Source organism: Danio rerio, chromosome 18 (assembly GCF_049306965.1).
Source record: "Danio rerio strain Tuebingen ecotype United States chromosome 18, GRCz12tu, whole genome shotgun sequence".
NCBI lineage: Eukaryota > Metazoa > Chordata > Actinopteri > Cypriniformes > Danionidae > Danio > Danio rerio.
Genome location: NC_133193.1, coordinates 26,269,241 through 26,289,629, shown reverse-complemented (window position 1 = coordinate 26,289,629; position 20,389 = coordinate 26,269,241). Strand labels below are relative to the sequence as shown.

General features: G+C 39.0%; 1 long non-coding RNA gene across 1 annotated transcript in view; it reads left to right on the top strand.

Annotated features, from left to right (window-relative positions):
- Positions 1–17,462, top strand: part of LOC141378835 (uncharacterized) — an 82,760-nt gene extending 65,298 nt beyond the window's left edge. The window contains exon 4 of the long non-coding RNA XR_012394328.1: positions 15,528–17,462. This is a non-coding gene — a long non-coding RNA (uncharacterized lncRNA). The remainder of the gene's footprint in view (positions 1–15,527) is intronic.
- Positions 17,463–20,389: the final 2,927 nt, after the last annotated feature.

Sequence of the window (20,389 nt, the reverse complement as noted above, 5' to 3'; positions counted from 1 at the left end):
CATATGCCCCAGGAGCCTCTGAAAGAACTTCAGTGGGACCACTAGTTTGCTGTCGAGCTCCCTCAGACAGTTCAGCAACAGGCGAGCGCGTTCCTCGGAGAGGTGCGCTACCATGGTGATCGAGTCCAGCTCCATCCCGAGAAAAGAAATCCTCTGCACGGGGGCGAGTTGCTCTTTTCTCGGTTGACCTGAAGCCCCAGTAGGCGGAGATGCCGAAGCACCTTGTCCCTGTGCATAATCAATTGCTCCCACGAGTGGGCTAAAATCAGCCAGTCGTCGAGATAATTGAGTATGCGAATGCCCGCGAGCCGAAGGGGCACTAGGGCACCCTCCGCGAGTTTGGTGAAGACCCGCGGAGACAGAGAGAGCCCGAAGGGGAGGACCTTGTACTGCCACGCTCGACCCTCGAACGCAAACCGCAGAAATTGGCGGTGGCGTGGAAGAATGGAGACATGGAAATACGCGTCCTTCAGGTCTATGGCTGCAAACCAATCCCGAGGACGAACGCATTGGAGAATGCGCCTCTGCGTGAGCATTCTGAACGGCAGCTTGTGCAGACAGCGGTTCAAAACGCGCAGATCTAGGATTGGCCGTGACCCACCGCTCTTTTTGGGTACGATGAAGTATGGGCTGTAAAACCCACTCTCCATCTCGGCTGGAGGAACCGGCTCGATTGCACCCTTCGCCAGGAGGGCAGCAACCTCCTCTCGCAAGACAGGGGCGGACAGGGGGTTGACCCTGGAGAAATACACGCCCGTAAACTTGGGGGGCCGTTTCGCGAACTGAATCGCGTAACCGAGTCTGATTGTGCGTATGAGCCACCGCGAGGGGCTGGCCCGCGCTAACCAGGCAGGCAGAGCCCTCGCTAATGGAGTCATCGCTACAATCGCTGACGTACCAGCGGTGGGGCAGCGCGGAGTGGGTGTGCTGATCCGGGAAGCACGAGGGTCCCGCGGAAGAGCTGGAGGAGAGCGATTCGCTCTGGCTCCGCACCCTGACTCCGGAGAGGGGGCTGGAGGGCTGAGGAAAGGGAGACCGTCCCCCCAGCGCTCGTGAGCCACTGGCGAAGCACGTAGAGTCTGCGAGCCGGAAGGCAGCGCGTCCCGGACTGGCAGAACTCGTGCCGTCATATCCGGGGAAGGGAAAAAGTGCTCTTTTACTGATGTTTTGGTGGCACTGAAAAGTACCGTTGTTATCGGGGCCCCGCCCTCCAGCGGGGAAAGAGCAAGTTTCCTCTTCTCCGGATGGCCTGTCTCAGGGACGCTTCGCGGTCCGTTTACCGGACTTAACGGCGCCCTGGGCAGGAGGGGCTGCCTGCTTTCGAGGTGAACGCCGCGCCCGCTTGGCCGGAGGCGCAGGCGGGGGCGGGGCAGCACTCGTTGGCGGGCGCCCTCGGCGAGGAACAGCGGAGGTGGATGGCTCGGCGGGCGGAGCGGGCTTACGGCCACGCCGATAGATGACATTGCCCATCGCATCCGACTGCTCTTTCACCGCCTTGAATTCCTGGGTGAATTCACCGACGGTGTCGCCGAACAGGCCAGCCTGGGATATGGGCGAGTCAAGAAAGCGAACTTTGTCAACGTCGCGCATATCGGCCAGGTTTAGCCAGAGGTGGCGTTCCTGAACCACAAGTGTGGACATCGTCCTCCCCAGCGCACACGCGGCGGACTTAGTAGTCCGAAGAGCATAGTCGGTCGCGGTGCGCAGCTCATGTAATAAGCTTGGGTTGGACCCGCCCTCGTGCAGCTCGGCCAGCGCCTGCGCTTGGTAGCGCTGGTAGGTGGCCATCGCGTGCAAAGCAGAAGCAGCCTGGCCCGCAGCCTTATAAGCTCTGGCTCCGAGGGAGGCAGACAACCTACAGGCTTTGGACGGGAGGCGGGGCAAACCCCGCCACGTAGAGGCGCCGCGCGGACAAAGATTGACCGCGATAGCGCGCTCCACTGACGGGATCGCCTCATACCCCCTGGCAGCTCCGCCATCAAGGGCGGTGAGGGCGGAGGCACTCGCAGCACGGGCAGAGAAAGGTGCCCTCCAGGACTGCGTGAGCCTACTGTGCACTTCCGAGAAGAAGGGGACGAGAGGCTTCGAAGGCTTCGCCTTCTGGTCCTCTACTTAGCACCCATCTAGTCGGTCCGGCCGCGGAGCTGGGGGATAAACCATCTCCAACCCCACGGCCGAAGCAGCCCGGGAAAGCACGGCTAACATGTCCGCTTCAGGATCCGATTTGACAGCGCTCACCTGCCCGGAGGGGGCGAGCGGGTCCGGATCTTCGTCGGACAGTGAAAGCCCACCCTCCGATGCCGCGGAGGACATCTGATCTCCGGTGTCAGCGAGTGTGAGAGCTACCATCTGGTTAGACGGATCACTCTCACCACCCGAAGCTTGGATGGATTGCGTGAGGAGCGAGAGGTCCGCGAGCCCGTGGGCGGCGGATTAGCTCCCGCTGAAACCCTCAGATCTGCCCGAGCGCCCGCTGCTTTTTTAGAGCAGGAGGCAACTGGGGTGGCTCGCTCTCTTGCGAAAGTTAGCCGCGATCTTAGCTGTGCAACGGTCATGGCATCGCAATGACGACATGAACCGCCCGCAAGCACCGCATTAACATGCTGGACCCCCAAACATGCAATGCAGTGATCGTGTCCATCATCCGGAGACAGGAAACCCCCGCATCCAGAAACGCACAGTCGGAGCGCCATCCTGAAAAGGACGTGCTGCACGACTGTGTTGCTCTTTTAGGAAAGTTGCAACTATACGCACCGCTCTGGAGGACCGGACCCAAAGAACCGCAGGCAAGGGAGTAACCCAGCTCGACCGTCTGCCACCGCGAAGACCCACTCTGGACCGGGAGACACACTCGTTCGCTCTGAAGTGCTGATCAGCAAGAGGAACCCTCATCGACTCACTCAGAAAGGATCTGAAGCGAAAAGGATGGCGTCTGCTGGCTTCAGGTGTGCTTATATGCTGAGATAATTGCAGATGTCGCACACCTGCGCAAGCTTACGCTGCCAATTAATTTCATTCATTGGCCCGTTCAATACTCTCCAGATAAGCGGCTTCTGATCCGAATCCTCCCATTCATGGCACTGAAGTTCCCCAACCGAAGGGGAACTATGAATATGGCAACAGCAATTTCAATTGTACAATACAGTAAATTATAAATATCATGCTTTGGCATCTTTTCTCACAATGCAATGCTCATGTGTACATTATATGCCTCTCTGCTGAAAGAGGTGGTATTTATTTGGCTATTCAAACACATTCAACCTTATGAGTGTTTATACTCAAAAGCAACCTGAATGGAAACTCAAAATGTTTCTGTGAAATCTCTCTTTCCTAGTATTCATTCTTTAAGTTGTTACTAAGTTTGTAATTGTAGGCCCTAACTGTAATTGTAATGGTAATTTATTTCATTCACGCTCAGTCCATAGACTGTACATTGGAAAAATGGCATGATGTGCTTTGTCAGACACCTGGCACATGACTCTAGCTCTGCAAATGAAAGCACCATGTGTCTGAAAGAAGCGCCTTTAAGGAAATGAACCCTGCACAGCAATAAGATGGTGAGCTCCGTAGCCCTTTATCTGATAATCGCCTCTATTATCCAGATTGTGCAGCAAGTCTAATTTGAAATGATAGTCCGTGTGGTGTGAACAAAGACGAGGTGACACCTGGAATTTTACTACAGTTGAACTGACTATTGTGTTAAGCTAAATTAAGCTTGAATTTGTAGAAAGCTCCTACAATGAAGCTCCAAGGATGTGGGAGAGATAAAGCGGTGGATGGCAAAATTTTGTGGGTAAACTCTGTAAGAAGTTTAGCAATCATGTAAAAATATTGCATTGATAAACACAGAAAACACTATTAGACCCTTCTCCACAGTGCTGTAAAGCAACAGAAGGTCCCCTGGGGATACTTGAGAGGGAGAAAAAATTCTAACGTCACATTTGACAGTTCTGACATTTGTAGGCAGATAACGACTTCAGCGCTTTCTCCTTACTGAATGCACTAGCAGATAAGCATTTCCCTTTAAAATGGTGCTGTTAGTGTGGCAGAGTTGCGTTTTAGGTCTGTAAGAGTTTGATGCAATATTTATTGTTTGGAAAAAAATCTCCAGTGATCACATAGGACAATAACATGGGATACCGCAGTTTGGAAAGGTTAAGGTTTTAAAATCCACCAACATTTTCTGCTATACCGACCCTACGGTATGTGTAAGATTTTTTTTTTTAATTTATTATTATTATTTAATTATTTTTAAAGGTTTCTAGGACAACAGTATCTCTAGCAGAAAAGCTATCCAAAAAATTTCGTTTTAAACAAATTTTATTTCTCAAATTTAAAAGTAGTGAAGCAGTCAAGGACATCCGAAGTATTTTGAATATTTAAATGAGTATTTTCTCAAAATAAAATATGTTTTGTTCAAAAGGGGAAAAAAGTTTTTGTTTTTTATCCAGACATTTAAAAGTAATAAATTTTAGAGCAGTCATCACAATACCGTAAAAACGTGAAACCTTGATATTTTTTATCCAAGGTTATCATACCCTCAAAATCTTATACTAATCACATAGTTGATCAAAATCACTAGATAAATACACACTTTTTTGCAGTGATGCAATAGACCATTTTCCCCCTAAAAACTTTCCAGTAAACAGTTCTTAGAAAGTACCATGTTTTCATTTGGTTAAAGATGATAATATTTTTCTGTGTATTTTTCCCTGTAAAGAACATTTTGGAAAAGAAAGATTCCTCAGATTCACTTATGTGTATTAAATAAATGTGTATGTTATTTGAGTAAAATGTTAATTTCGACTTCGATTCATTTTGACAAATATTAGGAATTTTAAAAAACACAAATACAGGCAAGCCTGAAATGATTTATACCCCTGGCAAATTCTGACTTATAGTTCCTGTTATTCAACCAGCAAGCTGTTTTTATTTATTTATTTATTTATAAATTTTTATAAAATTTTTTTTTACCAAAAAATGACACAGGCTTCTCCAAAAAGATAATATAATGTGCAAGAGGCATAACTGTGGGAAAAAAATATATATTTTGGTATAAATCATTTCGGGCTTAATTGTTTTAATATGCTCTGAAATATTGACAGGAAAGTATTCCTTTCTTTAACTGGCCCACCAAGGAAAAAAAAATGTTTGGATTGCTTTTTTAACTCTTAATATTGCTAGTTAACACACTCAATGCAATTTTCATCAACACATCCCGTAATTTTAAATATATCAACCTCTACCAAATGATGAAAGTATGGTAAAAACTTTATGGTAAAAGTATCCGGTACAATACCGGATTTAATACATAAACTATGAAAAAATGAAAATATGAAGTGTAAGAGAAATTTATTTAAAGATTATTCAAAATAAAACATTTTTGAATACTAAATCATCTTTATTTTTTGAAGTAGGCCATAAAATATTTCCGAATCTCATTTAACATGTATTCTTGTTTTTTTTTATAATAAAACCAAAATCAAGTGTAGTAGTGCAAAAGCATTGTTTGCTTAATTTTCTTGTAAACCAACAATGATGTGTGTGTAAACCATTATTTAAAACAGTCATTTTTTAATTACTTTAACAGCTATTATTTAAAACAGTAAAGACATGGTTAACCAATTGGTAAAGCAGCAGTGAAATGGTTAAGAACTTTAGTTAAAACAAACTATTTTGAAATCTCAGACCTAAAGACATCTTTTAGCATTCTAAATTTTTAATATTTGATTTATTCCAAATTACATTACTTAAAAAGAATATTTTCATTCCATTTTCCTTTGACTAAGTCTCTTTATTTTATCAGGGGTCGCCACAGTGGAATGAACTGCCAACATATCCAACAAATGTTTTTAGACAGTAGATACCCTTCCAGTCGCATCCCAGTACTGGGATACAACCATTCACTCTCACATTCAAACACATACACTAGGACCAATTTAATTTATTTAATTCACCTATACAGCGTGTCTTTGGACTGTGGGGGAAACCGGAGCATCCGGAGGAAACACACGTGAACACGGGGGGAACATGCAAATTCCAAACAGGTGGGGCTCGGACCTGCGACCTTCAGTATGATTTTCTTTCCACTTTCACTAAGATAAATAAATAATAAGAGAATTTTTTAATTCATTTACTATGTCTTTAAGACCTTATTTTTTACATAACTGACCTACATAACACATTTTTCCTCCAAAATAGGTTGACTGCTATTGAAACTGATGAAGGTGGGTGAATAGTGTTTACACATACCTGATATGACTACACTGAGCATTGAGTTTTAACGTATTACTGATGTTACATTTACGGAGCATTTCATTGATACTGGTTTGAAATAAATACAGCGTTCACCTAAATCCTCAAGGGTTGTAAACTGCATGTTTTTTTTTTTTACTATAACATAAACTCATCTTTCCAAAGGGCAACCAGGGAGAGGCCGTTTCTATTTGAACAAGACACAATCATTCAAAAGAAACTAATATGGCAAGTCAGTAGTTGTGCTTTATGTATTTCCTCGGCCCCTCCCACCAACTATGTCATCAGTCGAACCCTTTGCTACCTCATAAAAATGATTTAACGTTCACATCCTTTTCATGATTGTCCTCAGAGAGAAATGACTCTAGTCACTTTTCAAAAGGTTAAGATAAAACAATGACATGGCAATACCTGTAAACGGGCCGATGGGTTTGGGAAAGACAGAAGGTCTAATCTCAGTTTGGTTGGATTTATCATATCTGCTTTAGTAATCCTTAACACAAAGCCTGGATGAGTGCTGTCTTTGTGTGTGTCAGAATAGCAGGCTTGCAGAACAAGCCTTGGCGTGTATTTTCTTTTTTCTCTTTTTTTTTCTTTGTAACACTGTGGCAGGTAGGGAATCTTAGGTTACAGTGGGGAGATCTTCTGACAACATGGAGGTGCTGAGGGTATTGGGTGGGGTGAGGTGGGCCGGAAGGTGGATGTGGAGGACTGCAACAATGTGATCCATACCTCTGTGAAAGTATTTTTGCCTTTTTTCAAATAAAGAGTTGAAAGCATACACTGAAAAAAAATATTGGATTGACTATATTTGTAAGGTAAGTGGTTGCAAATCATTTATTTAAATAAACAAATTCAGTTTAGTAATGTTCAACTTAATTTTTTTGTTTAAATTCAGCCTATTTAAATTGTTTGCAACTACTTACCTTAACAAAATTGAGTAAATCCAATGAATCATTTGCATGGCTTAGACACAAGATATAATATGACAAAAATGTCAATCTAAATGTAGGTCAAATATTGACAAGTCAAACTTGGCTGGATTATTACCTTTTGTTATTATTATCATTTTAAATTACACTTGTCATAAAGTTGTTCTATATCTCCTAATGTTGTTTTAGAAAGATTATATTTAAATGCTTATGATCAAAGCTTTGTAGGTTTAAAATTAAATGATACATAAGTATTTGCATTAACCTATAATGAACATTTAGATTTTTGTGGAAAATGAAAATATGGTCAATAAAATTGCTTTCGTAAAATAGAAGTATTCAAACTGAAAAATGGAGATATTGAAGAAGCTTTAAAAGTCTAAAGTTGTAGAATGTAAATTGCTGCTTGTTTAGATTTCTTTATTTTTTTATTATTAATTCATTTAATTTATTTTAATATATATAAATCCTAATTAATCCTATTATAGTAATCCTTTTAATAAGGGTTATTATTTAATTTATATATATATATATATATATATATATATATATATATATATATATATATATATATATATATATATATATATATATATATATATAAAAAGAAGTATTCATCTTGAAATACTGAAAGTTTTTTTTTTTAAAGATAAAAAAGCCATAATGCAAATGTGGACATTTTACTACACAGAGACATGTTTTATTCATTTTAAAAATCAAACATACTGTATAAAAGTTTATGTTGGATTTGCAGCATAGTTATGGGATTTTGATAACATAGAGGCCATGGAAGTTTGCAGTGTTTTTTCTTTCTAAAAGTAATGAGCATATTTTTTTTTTCAAAAAATAGTGGTCCTTTTTTTGCTCATAATCTTTAGCAATATAGGCATCTTTTGTAGATTTAACAGATTTTGTACTTTATTATTGTCTCTATTTACTTTACGACTGTAAAACAGCAATTTACAACTCTAAGTAAAAACTAATGGAAACAATTCAAAGTGAATGTGGAAGCTACACACATACAGTTGAAATCAGAATTATTGTTTTTTTCTACTTTTTTAAATATTTCCCAAATGGTATTTAACAGAGAAAGGAACAGTATGTCTGATAGTATTTTTTTCTTCTAGAGAAAGTCTTATTTGTTTTATTTTGGCTAATAAAAGCATTTTTTATTTTTATTTTTAAACCATTTTAAGGTCAGAATTATTAGCCCCTTTAAGCTATATGTTTTTCCGATACTCTACAGAACAAACCATATACAATAACTTGCTTAATTACCCTAACCTGCCTAGTTAACCTAATTAACCTATAGTTAAGCCTTTAAATGTCACTTTCAGCTGTATAAAAGTGTCTTGAAAAATATGTTTTACTGTCATCTTGGCAAAGATAAAATTAATCAGTTATTAGAAATGTGTTATTAAAACTATAATGTTATAAATGTGTTGAAGTAGTTTTCTCCCCGTTAAACAGAAATTGGAGGAAAATATACAGGGGGCTAATAATTCAGGGGCTTTAATAATTCAGACTTCAACTGTACATGGTTTCAAAAATCAAGCTATGTACATTTGCTACATACACTCTGTTTGGATAACAAACAGAGCTACAACTGAAGTGTGCTATATAAGAAATAATGCAAAAATACTGAATTACAGAACACACGTTGCAGCACGTATCAGCACAAGTGATTTTCAAATCAAATATTTTCACGTTTTCACAGGTGCTCTCAGTATGACAAAGCTACTTTCGTATGCTAAAGCAAGTGTTGAAAGAACAAAAGAGCCACAGGTGCAAGCTCGCTTTACACCTTGACCTGGTTTGTCAGCTTGTCTGTTGAATTTGTGCCACGGCAAAGCGAAGTGTCAAAAGCAGCAAATCTGGGTTGACGAGAGGGAGATTAAGGGCCAGAGGTCGGAGAACAAACACAAAACTCCTCAGAGATTTAGGAAATTCTCCAAAACACAACATTATTTCACACTCTTTGCGGTTTCCTTTCATACTTATTGTCAAGTGAATATCTGACGACTAAATGGATCTGGATTGCAATCGGATATGTTAAGTATGCGCGCTTTGTGTACACGCACATGTGTGTTTATTTGTTACTCTTGGGGTCTATGAACCAGAGCGAGGTGTTACAGCAGTGCAGCTGTTAACAGACGATATCACTCTGTAGCCTTGACTTTGTGTGTTTATTTTGTGTGTGTGTGTAGACATAAATGCACCTGGGGGTGTCCATGCTTGCAAACCTTCTAAAAACCTCAAAGCTCTTCTGGCTGAGACACAGAATACCTGCATCATTGTCACTTCAGCACCTTAGGCAGGCAGGAGGCAGTGGATGGGGAGAATAAGTCATTTGTCAAAACGGGGCAAGTTGAAACTACAACCCCATTTGTTCCACTAGCGCAGGTTATGGATCCAGTTAATGAGAAGAGACAAGGTCTTACACATTTTCAAGCTCGCACACACACACACGTATATATTCACATGCAAACATTGACCTAGCTGTTCACACACACCCACCCAGACAAAAATAGCTAGTCATATGGAAAGTCGAAGAGAGGAGCTTCGTCTGTAAGAATCAAATAAATATCGTAATGTCTCACACAATGAACATTCACCATATACTTTCTCAAAGTTATGATGTGTCAAGAGGCAAGTCATCCTTTCGACAGCCTCTGTCTTATGAAATATGATCCTCCGTGTTCGAGGAAGTTGTGAAATTGTGTTTGTAATATATAATCTGGCTGGACTGGTAAGGCATATAGATTCATTCATACTGACGAATGACCAAGTCCAGTCAGAATTAGCATTTTAGCATTGCGGTTTTGTGGAAAAAATCTGCTAAATTAATGTAAACGTGGAAACATTTATTAAATTGAAGTGAGTGTACAGCCCTCGACAGTGCATTTATTATTGAAAAAGGTTATACATTATATTGGACAGCTGTGGAGGGTAAAAACTCTAGGAACATAAAATATTATTAGTATATTTTTTATTTTGTACGCTGCAAGCACTTCTCAATGAGACGGTAAGAGAAAAGAGGTGACTTAAGCTCTGAATACTAATGATCCAATGCTCATTTCTCTCTTTATAGGGAATATTTTGATAATTCTTATAACCTTGGTAGAACCAGTTTTGGCATGAACTAGGAAGAATAAGCTTCTACCATTCTTACAAACAAATTAGTTCTTAATGCACTTTTCACAAACATTTGACATTCACTACACAGCAGGCCCACAACATAAGACGTTGACATTAGATTAGATATAAGGCATGACGTCAGGTGACCAAAATTCAATGTCTAGCCAGTGTCTAAGAACAACGTTATTTTGACGTTCAATAACGACGTCAAATTACATTGATATTTGGTGGATTTTAAGTAGTGTTGGAAAGTAAACAAAATCCAATGTCTGATAGGTTTCATAGTGGTAATGTCCACACAACGTCAAGGTGTAACATGATTCGTTGATATTTGGTTAATTTTAGGATGGACATTGGACAGTGATGTCGGCCTGATGTTGGGTTTTGATGTCAACTTTATTTTTATTTCCAAACAAAATCCAACAACCTCATGACGTTAGGGTACAACATCAATATGATGTCATGTTGACATCCTGTGCCTGCAGGGTAATATTTCCTATTAAAAATTTGTTCATAACTAAGAGCAAAATCAACAACCACTCTGTATTAGTCCAGTTAAGTGATGATAGTTTGTTCCAAATAGTTATAGCAGTTTTGTTCATAATAGCTTGATAAAATTTGAATATTTAAAGGTATTGTACAGGATGTCAAGAACTTGCCAAATGCACTCTCTTAGGGGCTCTGTGTGTATTTCTGCGTGGTTACTTCATGCATTTATTTGAAATACACTGTTTTAATTCATGGCGACGCAGTGGCGGAGTAGGTAGTGCTGCCGCCTCACATCAAGAAGGTCACTGGGTCACCGGTTTGAGCCTCGGCTGGGTCAGTTGGCGTTTCTGTGTTGGACTTCGATAAGCCAACATTTCTTTGCACATGGCCCTAAGATATATTTCTGTGGTGACGCAGTGGCGCAGTAGGTAGTGCTGTCACCGCACAGCAAGAAGGTTGCTGGGTCGCTGATTCGAGCCTCAGCGTTTCTGTGTGGAGTTTGCATGTTCTCCCTGCGTTCGCTTGGGATTCCTCCGGGTGCTCTGGTTTCCCCCTCAGTTTAAAAACATGCAGTACAGGTTAATTGGGTAGACTAAATTGTCTGTAGTGTATGTGTGTGTGTGTGTGTGTGTGTGTGTGAGAATGAGAGTGTGTGGATGTTTCCCAGAGATGGGTTGTGGCTAGAAGGGCATCTGCTGCATAAATGCAAAGTGGTTAAGTTGGCGGTTCATTCCGCTGTGGCAAACCCCAGATTATTAAGGCACTAAGCCAAAAAGAAAATGAATGAATGAATGTATTTTTTGTTGATATGCTAATTTTGAATAAAAAACTGTCATGTTCTAAGTTAATAATTTAGGATTCACCATTCTTAGAAATGCATGTGAGAACAGTGCTGCTTAAGAACATGTCATGATTCCAGCATACAATAAAAAAGTTGTTTTTAATAAGTTCACCAAAAAAATGGGCATGAAATCTGTGTATATAGTCCTTGTTATAAATGATGTATCTGTGTACTTCATTATTTTGTAAAAAATTATTTTCCATAACAAATAACTTTCTTTTTTTAATCAAAAAAGCTTCCCTGTCCCTTTAAAATGACTTAATTCTAGTAGCATGGGATGCCTTTTTCTTTTTCTATTTTGTTAGCAAAACCCATCTTTCAATCCAATTAATTCCAATTGGTTCATGCATTATCTTACATTTTTTTCTAGGACTGTATCAATTGGATGTACATCATGCTAAGGGAAAAATAACAATTATAACTTTCATTTCATGCCAACTTTAAAAAGATATTGATAATTGAGGCCCAATGTTATTAGCTGTAATAAAAAAAGGAATTAAATTAGCTCCTACTCCACAATGGGTTTAACCCAGCGCAATAGGAAGTAAAATAAAGTAAGTTTAGTCTGATACAGGCTAAACACCGGCACAATATTAAAAAATAAATAATAACTAAATTATTGATTTGATTGTAATAGATTCAAATATGCAGCACATGAAGACTGATGATCACTAAAATTGGATGACATCTGAACTTCCTATTCTCTGACTTTTAATAAACTGACAGGATCTTATAACCTTATAACCAAATAAATGTAAAACATTTACTAGAGAAACACACACAGCAGATGGTGTGGAGAATTTTGCATGGACCTGCAAGTGACATATTTACATCTCAGGTAGCATCAGAAACTGCAGTCGACCGATAATGATCTGTCTATGTTTAGGATTACTTGTGTTTCACAGCAGTCCTATACACTTCAATATGATATTGGATGCCTTAAATGAAGGGTTTAGTTTTTTGTGCATCATAAATTCAAATGGTGGTCATTAAAAGCCTGGATCCTGATCACAGCTGTTCTCAGATCAGTTACCTGTAAGCTCTATTTCTCATGTCATGAACACATCTGTTTAACCTTTGCCAAATCTCATTTCTGCCCTTTACAACACTGGTAATCGCCCTCCTGCTGTCTCATTTCCATCAAACTCACCTTCAGTTTTAATCAGAATGAGCCTTTTGCACACACTCACTATAATTTAAGGGAAATCCATGCCTACTTGGCTGAAAATGGAATTAGGTGGATGAAAAAGATCTACTTTGGCACACATCATGAGTGTTCATTTTGGCAACATGTTTGTTTTCAGACATGGCGGAAGAACATCGTTTTCACACAGAGAATCTCCTCTGACGGATTAAAATGTGTTTTAGCCAAATGGTATTCATGTCTGGTGTGCATTGCAGGATCAGTGAGGGACACGTGACTACTGAAGGTTCGGTCTGCATAATAATGTTCATTATAGCAGTGATTACAAAAGCATGACAGCTGCAGTTTGCTATTTTCTGGCTCAGAAAAGATGGACAATCCAGTCTGTTTGTGAAATAATAAGCACTGTCTGTTCTTTTTTTAAATTAAATGCAGGCACTCATTGTATACACAACAATGCATAGCAGTTATATACCTTTTTTTTTGCAAAAATAATGGTGAATTTGTCATGTTGTTTGTATGCAGGTTGGACCTTTGAATTTACACAAATTTATATTAAATCAAAATTTCTATTCGTTTTTTAAAATCATTTTGTTATGAATTTCAGCACTCTAATATAATTTCTTAAAAAGCTAGACGCAAAATTCACAACCATCGTCAAAATTGCAAATTTAACAAAACTCTTAACACTTTTTAAAAATGATTGGATACACATAAATCAAAGATGCTTCGTTCATTAAACTAAGATCTCCTGTTCAAAATTTCATTTTAAAATGCAAGTCATACATTATGTCACACCCTTGGTTCATTCCTGCTTCTCCAATCACCGCTCTCCCTCACAAACCACCTCTCACCAATCGCGCGAACCATCACCAGCCTTCTAATCACCTGCACCTGTTACCTCAATCAATCGATACTATAAAGACCTACCTTATTCTCCTGTTCATGGGCCAATATCAAAGTTGGATGGTTCGCTTTACCTTCGCTTATTTGTCTACTCCTCTTTATCCATGGTAGTCTCCTGAGCCTTCAGATCCCCAAACAACTGAATAAGGGAAGTGAATAAACTATTACACTGTTTCCCTGCAGATCTACCATTTACCTGATGAACTGTGTGCTTATATACTCACCTTCTGATGTTCCCAAGAACGAACTGTGTGTGAGATTGTTAACATCACATGTATACCTTGTGAGCTGTTGATGAGATTGCTAACAGCCGTTACACCACTCTCCTGCCTCCTCACTTTGATTCAGTGACTTGTTTAGAATAAAACCCTTAAAAGATAACCATCCTTGTCTACCAGCATGACTCATTACATCTGAAATAACTGTGTATACCCTTAATTAAAATGAAGCAACTATCAATTTATAGATGTGCTCTTTAAATAAATAAATACATTTAAATCGCACAGGCTGTTAGAGTCTAGTCAATTCACCCCCTTTGATAACTCATCCACCACCTCCCCAAGCATTCGTTGGGTTAACAAACCATTCGTTCGCTTAACAAACCACTTGTATAAAAGACACCCTCTCATCTCTCTGACTCTTGCTCCAGGTTGAATATTTGCACGATAGACACTTTCTTAATCACTCCATGTCCTTTGATAACATTTTGCATTTTAAATTGTGAGTGTTGCATGCAAACTGTTGGAAACAATTTATATGTGTTGAATTTAAACAAACAAATTAAGTTTAGTAATGTTCAACTTAATTTGTTTGTTTAAATTCAGCCCAAATAAATAGTTTACAACCTCCTAACATAAAAAATTGAGTAAATCCAAGGAATCATCTTTGAATCATTTTTTTTCAGTGTACAGGTGCGTAGGTATGACAAACCACCTGTAAAAGCATTGTAGAAACACTCTTTTATGCACATGGCACTTTATTTAAGCTCCATTATACACAGAGGAAAACAATGTTTACTATAAATGTACTAAAATCATGTTGCGCTGCTTGCTTCAACCTAAATATCTATTTTGCACAATATTAGTCCTTAAATACCTCTTTTGCTCAATATTAAACCTTAAATACCTCTATTGCACAATATTAAACCTTAAATACCTCTTTTGCCTGATATTAAACCTTAAATACCTATTTTGCACAATATTTACCTTTTAATACCTCGTTTGCAAATATCCTGCTAAAACAGTTTGAGAAAATAATGCGGTATCAGTTTATTTTAATGGTCACTTTTAACAAATTTTGGTGATTTGTACATTAAATGTCAAGTACATGCCAATTTTAGTAAAATGTAAGATTAGGTTTTGGATTTCAGTGTTAATTGGCATGTACATGTAAAGTTTCTTTTAGTCAGAAGAATGTCTGCTGGTGGATCAGTATTAGCAGATAATAAATAGACATTCTACTAGTACTCTAATGCGAATAAGTTGGCATGTATTTGCAATGTAATTTATAGGCCCAACCTCAATTCTATTCCCTTTGGCCCTTGAAACAGTGTGAATGGCAATGGCTTTATTACCAACGCATCATCATATGCCATCACAAGCTCTTACTTCATATGAGATTGACAATGGCGACTCCTGTAATTATTCCAGTTGTGTTATATTTTTGGTATTTATCTTCAGAAAATCCCTGTAGGCAATGATATCATGTTTTCATAATGATACAATGTGGCAATATCATATAAACACACAAAAACAACATTAACGTTGTACCAGACGCTGTGAAAAGCTCATTCCCAGCCATTAACTTTAGATTTTTCTTACAGGGTCTTTGAGTTCAATATGGATGCAGCCTTTATGATGCAAGCTGAGATTGGGAGACATCCACTGAAGAAAGCGAGTGTGGGAGAAGGTGAGGTGAACCATCTGACTTTGCTTCCATCTGATGATCGACTGAAAAAGGTAAGTCTATATAATGAACTGTGATTGATGGTGCAAGTGAGTGTAATTAGAACTGGTGGTGAGAGGAGGCTGGTGAGGGAGAGCGATGATTGGAGCTGCAGGAATGAGATGGTGAGGGAGAATGGTGATTGTAGCAGCAGGAACAAGCCGGGGATGTGACAACGTCTCTGTGAGGAGTAGGGATAAGGGTGTGGTTAGGTGAGCCCATTAAAAAGTATTGCATGCAGCTCAGACTGCATCGGCACCGGGTCTGCATCCAGACCCCTCTCTTCGAGTGTCATCAAGTGACAGATGTGAAACTATGTTGTGGGACTACTATACAAGATTTATTATCATACATTATAGATAGCAATTTTACGTTTTTTTATTGTTTTTTTAAGCATGATGAAAAAACATGAACACGGTTAGAAATACATTTAAAACATGTGCTTATTTGTTGTAAAAATTTGTAATAATGACAAAAATAATCATTTGTGCATATCCTGACTTCCATATGCAGCCATGCTTTCATTGTAGCTGGTGTATTCTAAAAAGAAATGTGTACCCCCTAGTTTGAGTAGAGTCCTGAAAAAGCTCTGTGTCAAGGGGTATCTAGCCCTTCCCCTTAGGCCTACGCCTTCAAGCTAAAGTGAAGCCATAGTCAGCAAAATGGGACCATCAAAATAAAGTGATCCCAAGTATTTTATTTATCTATATATAGAAAGGCAGTGGCTTCCAGTAATAAACTAAAGTAATCTTAAAATAATCAGTTGAAACATGACACAATATACTGTATTAACATGAAGTAATATCACCTGTATAGTTACATACAGTTAAATGTATGTATAAGTAAAATTTGATTGGAAACCTAATGTGTAAAAATATTTATTGTGAGGTCAGGTTGTAGTGACCACTTTTCGTTGCAGAAACAATGTTTGCTCAAAAAGTCCTAGTCAATTTCATCAACAAATCGCAAGAAATACACTAAATTAAATGAGAAATTTTAAAGCTTTTTTTTAAATCCCTGAAACATGTTATTAATACTCTTGCTAACAATGTAACACTCCACAACTTTTGCAGTCAGAAATGTGTTCAGTTCACACTCTGTACTGTTGATGCATCTAAAAGGATACATCTCGTAAACAGAAAATTCCCATCCTAGCATGACACAAAGTTACTACAACAGCATAAAGAGCACTTGACTGTAGTTTTGCTCTGACACCATGGCAGTGAAAAGGCTAGAGCTTTACTCTCTGTCAGCCATGAAATGTTTAATGAAGGATCAAGAGTTATGCAGGGAGAAGTGGGACAGTACGTATGGGAGTTGCTTTTCCACATTTTCCACAAGTCTGCCATCTGACTGGCATGTCTGAGCACATTCTCCAGAAAAAAAAATGCATTGGGGAGTGGGGTATAAGACAGTACATTGTTGAGAGGATTACTGTCATATCAATTTTAATGTATATCTCAAGTACATAAAATGCAAGCCATCCACGCTATAGGCTGCTTCGTTCACAAAACTGTCCTTAAGGGGGAAATATTGGCCATGAGAGCTGAAATGGATGGGCATGTGAGAAAGACTGGGGCATTGCTCAAGGATGAGTTGTGTCTGTAAGGGGAAGGAATGCTATAAATCTTTCTGACACAATGTTCCGGTAAACGTCTAGAGTCATCTCATCTCAAAAGAAACGTGCAGGAGATGGGGTTTAATGCAGTCAAACAGCTTTGAATCTGACGCTTCACTCATTCATTCATACATTCACATTCATATTATGAATTCTTTTTAAACTCAGATTTGGGAATGCAACAATCCAAAAAAAAAAACAAAAAAAAAACACTTGTGTCATAAATAAGAATGAAATAAACAATCAAAAGACACATTCTCCAATGAATAACCAACATTAAATTAAGACTAATGAAGCCAGAGAGCTATGTAACAATGGAGACGCTGACAATGGAGTGTGAATTTAAATGCAGGTTTGTTGAACAGAAAATGGTCAGGCAAGCAACAGTCAACACAGGAGCAAACAGATGTATAAGGGCAATCCAGAGTCATGGTCGATAAACAGGCAGATGTTCAAAGGCAGGCAGCAGACAGGAATAAACAAACAAAACAAAGCAAGCTTCAAACACGGAAGGCAAGGCAAAGAAACCGTGAGCCGTAAACTCTATATGTGTGTGTAATCGGTACTTGTAATCAATGAAGAGCAGGACAGGACAGGACTTGTAGTTCATATTGAGACAGGATTGTAATCCGTATAAATGTTCTTTTAAGCGATCTATTAAGGCAGAAAAATATAGAATTAATTTAATAATAGGTCAAGATCAAGGTTAATTTTATTTATCATTTCATTCTTTTATTTACTTTTTGGCTTAGTCCCTTTATTAATCTGGGGTCGCCACAGCGGAATGAACCGCCAACTTATCCAGCATATGTTTTTCACAGCGGCTGCCCTTCCAGCAGCAATCCATCACTGGGAAACATCCATACACAATCATTCACACACATATACTATGGGCAATTTAGCTAACCCAATTCACCTATAGCGCATGTCTTTGGACTGTGGGTGAAACCAGAGCACCTGGAGGAAACCCACGCGCACACGGGTAGAACATGGAAACTCCACACAGAAACGCCAACTGACCCAGCCGAGGCTTGAACCAGCGACCTTCTTGCTGTGAGGCGATGCTACCCACTGCGCCACTTTTTTATATAACATCTTAAAACAACATGAATGTTAACTAAAGTGCTTTACAAACATAGCAACAATAATAAGCAGTTAGAAAGACAGGACAATATATGCTACAAAAAAAAAAATCTGCATATTCAAGTCCTAAAAAACGAGAGAGAAAAAATATCAACAGGCCAGAGAGAATAGTTTTTGACTGATTTAACAAAAAAAAAACTTAATGTAGATGAAGCTCTAATTTCTAGAGGTAATGTGTTCCAAACTTTTGGAGCATAGACTGAGAAGGCTCTGTCTCCTTTTGTTTTCAAGTGGGATTTAGGAACAATTAGCAGGAGCTGAGCAGAGGACCGCAGGGATCTTTGGGGAGAATACAAACTTAAGAGTTCAGATATAAAGGCTGGTGCAAGTTCATGTAGTGCTTTAAATACATATGTTAAATTTTAAAATCAATTCTGTGTTTCACAGTGAGCCCATGAATAGAGGCCTGAATGGGAGAAATATGTTTTCTCTTTTTTGTCCTATAATAATAATAATTAATTTTTCTTCAGCTTAGTCTCTATTTCAGAGGTCTCCACAGCAGAATGAACTGCCAACTATTCCAGAATATGTTTTATGCAGTATATGTTTTAACCCTTCTGCCATTTCCCTATTGGGAAACACCCATCCACACACACTTATACACTACGGCCAATTTAGTTTATTTAATTCACAAAATCGCATGTCTTTGGATTGTGGGGGAAACCGGAGCACCCAGAGAAAACCCACGCCAACACGGGGAAAACATGCAAACTCCACACAGAAATACCATCTGGCCAGGACTCAAACTGGCATCTTTCTTGCTGTGAATCAACAGTGCTAACCACTGAGCCACTGTGCCACCAATAATAATAATAAGGCTCAAAAGAAGAACTTGACGACTAGTGGTCAGTCTCTGTTTTCTACTCTGATTTAGTCCATTCTTATAGACAATTTGTGACATCACTCAACTCGTTGCAGACTTGTAACTCTCAAAGGAACAATTCAAGAGTCCACACTTAGCTGATGATTGATAATAAAGCTAGTTTGGCATGCTGTCCTCGGAGAGAGCCCTGAGCTTATAAGATCCTCGAGCCCTGGGCTCCCTCTCGTTGCAAGGCGAGAGGGGAGTTTGAGCTCAGGTAGATCTCGATGACTCCCCCTCTTGCTTGTTGTAGCTAAGTGTCAGATATGGATGCTGAAAGGTGAACTCGAAGATAACGAAGATATTGAGATGAGAAAAAGTCTGGTTATTTTTAGTGAGTTAAGGATCATCTGATAGGATAATCAGTCGTTAGCTAAAGTTGGAACAGCTGTGAACAATCATAAGCACGTGATCCTCTCGAAATTTGTTTATAAATAAACTTCACGAAGTGAGTGACGTTATGGGACACAAAAGACAAAAGACAAGCATAATTCATTCATTCATTCATTCATTCCTTCCTTCCTTCCTTCCTTCCTTCCTTCCTTCCTTCCTTCATTCATTCATTCATTCATTCATTCATTCATTCATTCATTCATTTAAGCAAGGCTTATATTAAAAATCATATTCAGTACTCTAAACATCTGTTTAGCCATACTGCTATTCTTGAAAAAGACAGAACAGAACAATGCCATGCAGAATTTAGCAAACAATTAGTGGAAATAAAGATCAAATGCATAAAAACATGAAAGAAGATGGAAAATAAAAGAACAAAGAGACGCCGAATATAAAAGGAAACCGCATAGCTATCAAACAATATGCATGTTAAATAATATTTAACTGAGGCAATTGAGCTGCTTGCATATTAATTATTCATGATTTAAATGTCCACTGTGTAGCCTAATTAATAGAGCAATAAGGTTCATATTAAGTGGACTCAATTGCTTAAACTCTGAATTCTAAATGAATTGACAACTTTGATTTACTTGAAAAGATAAATTACATATTCATTTGCATGGTAATCTGTGTAATTGAATTTGTTGAAATTTATGCAGTGGTTAGCACTGTTGCTTCACAGCAAGAAGGTTGCTGGTTCGAGTCCTGGCTGGGTCAGTTGGCA